Source organism: Borostomias antarcticus (assembly GCF_949987555.1).
Source record: "Borostomias antarcticus genome assembly, contig: scaffold_449, whole genome shotgun sequence".
In the NCBI taxonomy this organism is placed as follows: domain Eukaryota; kingdom Metazoa; phylum Chordata; class Actinopteri; order Stomiiformes; family Stomiidae; genus Borostomias; species Borostomias antarcticus.
Genome location: NW_028176079.1, coordinates 12501 through 17500, shown reverse-complemented (window position 1 = coordinate 17500; position 5000 = coordinate 12501).

The window sequence follows — 5000 nt, the reverse complement described above, 5'->3', positions numbered from 1 at the left end:
TACTGTACACACACACACACACACACACACACACACACACAAGCACGCACACACACACACGCACACACACACGCACACACACACACACATACTGTACACACACACACACATGCGCACACATACTGTACACATACACACACACACACACATCAGTGTCGAAAGCAATAATAAAATGGCCCTGGAATATGTCTGACTGCATAACTATTTAAATCTCATCGTAGAGCCAGAACTCTGTTACTGTAGACACTGTATCACACAGCCAGGGTCGTGAGGTTTGACCTCGCCTCCGACCTCTGACCTGTCGGACGCTCCTGACCACGTTGGGCTGCAGGTACGACCCAATCTGACCTTTGTGACGAGGACAGGGGGACCTGGTGCTTGGGTTAGGGTTCCGAAGCCAGCGTTCTTCATCAGGGTGGAGATCGTGAGCGTGAACGCAGACCTAGCGACAGTCTCTGTTCTACAGCTGAGACCACAACACAGACCGGAACATTAGAAGATCTCGCTTTGGATGGCGTGCAGCTTATAAACGTGTCATTAGGCCTTTATAAAGACTCTATAAGCACTACGTAAGCATGGCACACAGCATCTACAGTATAGAACCGTATGTCATGAATTATAAATGTATAGATTTATCACAGTGCTGCTCTAAAACATTGTAGATAAAACTGCTACATATTATTTAGAAATCATAACTTGTTAAACTTCGTTACACATTTATGGGAGTGGAGGATGAGATGATGAGAGAGGAGAGGAGAGGGGGAGAGGAGAGAGGAGGATGAGAAGATGAGAGAGGAGAGGAGGAGTATGTGTGTGTGTGTGTGTGTGTGTGTGTGTGTGTGTGTGTGTGTGTGTGTGTGTGTGTGTGTGTGTGTGTGGGTATGTGAGTACTGTATGTGGAGGCAGCTTTCTAGTTTTCTGTCAAATCAAAGTACACAAGAGAATTTACAGGGGGAGGGGGAAAGAGACAGAACTTCTGGACTTTTTCTCTCTCTCTCTCTCTCTCTGTCTCCCCTGATGAAGGTAATTGTGACGGAGAGATGGAGTGATGGAAAGAAGACGTACCTGAAAACATCTTGGCCGTAAACATGAGACACTGGCTTTTTCACTTTATAACAGAACCATAAAATGGTAAATGGACTGCATTTATATAGCGCTTTTCCACCTTAGCGGCACTCAAAGCGCTTTACAATGACCTCTCATTCACCCATTCACACACACATTCACACACCAATGGCGGCAGCTGCCATGCAAGGTGCTAACCTGCTCATTGGGAGCAATTTGGGGTTAGGTGTCTTGCTCAAGGACACTTCGACATGTGGACAGTCGGAGCTGGGATTCGAACCGCTGACCCTTCGATCATTGAACGACCCGCTCTACCAACTGAGCTACAGCCGCTCCGCATAAAATAACCATAAACAAACAAACCATAAAACAACCATAAACAAACAAAAAATGGCCCAAAATCTACTGGAGGACACCCTTTATTTTTGTTGATAGTCTATTATATAGAACCGTATTAACAAACCATTAACTGCAACTCTGTAGATATTCAACAGCTGGTCAAGATCATGCCTGGGATCAGTGAAGAGCTGGTTGAATATTACAGATGGTTAGTTAAGATCATGCCTGGGATCAGTGAAGAGCTGGTTGAATATCACAGATGGTTAGTTAAGATCATGCCTGGGATCAGTGAAGAGCTGGTTGAATATTAGAGATGGTTAGTTAAGATCATGCCTGGGATCAGTGAAGAGCTGGTTGAATATTACAGATGGTTAGTTAAGATCATGCCTGGGATCAGTGAAGAGCTGGTTGAATATTACAGATGGTTAGTTAAGATCATGCCTGGGGTCAGTGAAGAGCTGGTTGAATATTACAGATGGTTAGTTAAGATCATGCCTGGGATCAGTGAAGAGCTGGTTGAATATTACAGATGGTTAGATAAGATCATGCCTGGGGTCAGTGAAGAGCTGGTTGAATATTACAGATGGTTAGATAAGATCATGCCTGGGATCAGTGAAGAGCTGGTTGAATATTACAGATGGTTAGTTAAGATCATGCCTGGGGTCAGTGAAGAGTCTTTAACAGGCCTCTCCGTCTGATCAACAACAGGTTTGATTTCTCAGCTGAGTGATTATAGTATATAGTAGTTATAGTTATAGTTATAGTTATAGTTATAGTCATAGTTATAGTACAGCAGAAAACACGGGAACACGGGAACGCTGTCTAAAATCACGAGGTGCCGGAATACTCAAGCAAAACTGGTCAGTTTGGAGAAGAACTGAATACTTAGTACGGAGGAGAAGAAAGCCTGAATACTTAGTACGGAGGAGAAGAAACCCCAGCATGAATACTTAGTACGGAGGAGAAGAAACCCCAGCATGAATACTTAGTACGGAGGAGAAGAAACCCCAGCATGAATACTTAGTACGGAGGAGAAGAAACCCCAGCATGAATACTTAGTACGGAGGAGAAGAAACCCCAGCATGAATACTTAGTACGGAGGAGAAGAAACCCCAGCATGAATACTTAGTACGGAGGAGAAGAAACCCCAGCATGAATACTTAGTACGGAGGAGAAGAAAGCCTGAATACTTAGTACGGAGGAGAAGAAAGCCTGAATACTTAGTACGGAGGAGAAGAAACCCCAGCATGAATACTTAGTACGAAGGAGAAGAAACCCCAGCCTGAATACTTAGTACGGAGGAGAAGAAAGCCTGAATACTTAGTACGGAGGAGAAGAAAGCCTGAATACTTAGTATGGAGGAGAAGAAAGCCTGAATATTTAGTACGGAGGAGAAGAAACCCCAGCATGAATACTTAGTACGGAGGAGAAGAAAGCCTGAATACTTAGTACGGAGGAGAAGAAAGCCTGAATACTTAGTACGGAGGAGAAGAAAGCCTGAATACTTAGTACGGAGGAGAAGAAAGCCTGAATACTTAGTACGGAGGAGAAGAAAGCCTGAATACTTAGTACGGAGGAGAAGAAAGCCTGAATACTTAGTACGGAGGAGAAGCAGCTCAGATGAAATGAGAAGCAATCAGTGAAACCTGGAAATGTTCTCCTCTGTCACAGAACGTTACGGTTCCCTCGCTTCACCAGCCAGCACCTCAGCAGGGAGAACAGAACGTTACGGTTCCCTTACTTCACCAGCCAGCACCTCAGCAGGGAGAACAGAACGTTACGGTTCCCTCACTTCACCAGCCAGCACCTCAGCAGGGAGAACAGAACGTTACGGTTCCCTCACTTCACCAGCCAGCACCTCAGCAGGGAGAACAGAACGTTACGGTTCCCTCACTTCACCAGCCAGCACCTCAGCAGGGAGAACAGAACGTTACGGTTCCCTCACTTCACCAGCCAGCACCTCAGCAGGGAGAACAGAACGTTACGGTTCCCTCACTTCACCAGCCAGCACCTCGGCAGGGAGAACAGAACGTTACGGTTCCCTCACTTCACCAGCCGGCACCTCGGCAGGGAGAACAGGACATCATGTTCTACGGGACACTAATATCTTACTAATTTTATGATCATTATTACAGTATAATTCCGATATGATACTTCCCAAAGCGCAGATCCGACGGTTGGTGTGATATGACCTTTCTAGTGGTGGGAAACGCAGGGTCAGAGTGGTGCTGGTGCCGGGTGGGTGTTGGTGAAGTGTTAATCCAGTTCAACACCTGACATGACGTGCGACAGATTAAGAAACGTATGGAAATATAAAGGAGGTCTAGACTAGCCCAAAGGTTCTGGGATCGCAGCCCCGTTAATAAGAATACCAGAATGCAGTTTATGAACGAGTCATATTTTAAATACATAGTAATGTTCTTCTCCCATGCACTTTGGAGTCAGTTGGAATTTATTTTCAAGTTTTTATTCTATTCAACATGCTATGAAATAAAATAAGGTATCTTATAATAAAAAATAAAATAAAAAAGTATAACATAATTCAAATTTGACAAGTGTCCTGGTACTCTGCCTATCTGGGCATATTTCCACTTCAACATCCTCAGTAAACTGAGACATATTTGAGGTTACACATGATTTGTCATATGCAAATATCTAGATTGTATTTTCAGTGTACTATCACGTCATTAAACCAGCACTTTGACATCTCCGTAATTTACTGTATATTTCTCACATTGATCTGGTGTTGATTTAATTGCCAACTTCAAGACACGCCGCACGGGATTGGCGTTCGACAGGTTTTCAAATGCAGCGTAAAGTGTGAAATAAAAATGTTTCACATTAATTGCATTATCAAACCATATTAAAGACGCTTTTCTCAACGAGCTTGGTGTGAATTTAATAAATTTGCAGCAAGCCTCAAATTAAGATCCTTATCAATTCACTGATCATTAATGATGTATTCCAATAGCGCGCTGTTAATGCACTTATACTGTACATGCTAATTACACGCTTGTTAGGTGTTAAATTAATACATTATTTTGTATAATAATTACGAAACTGTTGGAGCAATAGATTGTCTCATCAATGTGGTCCACAAGGTCGTTTTAAAATGTAGCCTACAGTATTTAATACTACATGCTCATTAAATAACCATGTGCAGAAGAGAGATGCCTTCACACTGAACACAGTTTTCAAGCTCACAACCGCTCGACCTCTTGACCTGTACGAGCAGCCCGTCAGTATGGGAGCCAGGGCCGGCTCCCGGGGTGTGTGTGTGTGTGTGTGTGTGTGTGTGTGTGTGTGTGTGTGTGTGTGTGTGGAGGGACACTGTTGGGTTACAACCCGTCACCAGGGTTACACTCACACCGCGCGGGCCTGAGTCAGACCATAATAGTCTCGGCCCAGAAAGAGCTCTTATCCATTACATCAAATCCAACATGACAAAGATGATATATTATACAGCCTATGACACATCCACATTTAGGGCCGCCGGCTCGCTCTGTCAGCGCGGAGCCAGACTCCCTCTCAGCCCGGCGGTTTGAGGCCCGCGTTCGGTAACGAACCCAACTAACCTGATCCACTCTCTAGACGAT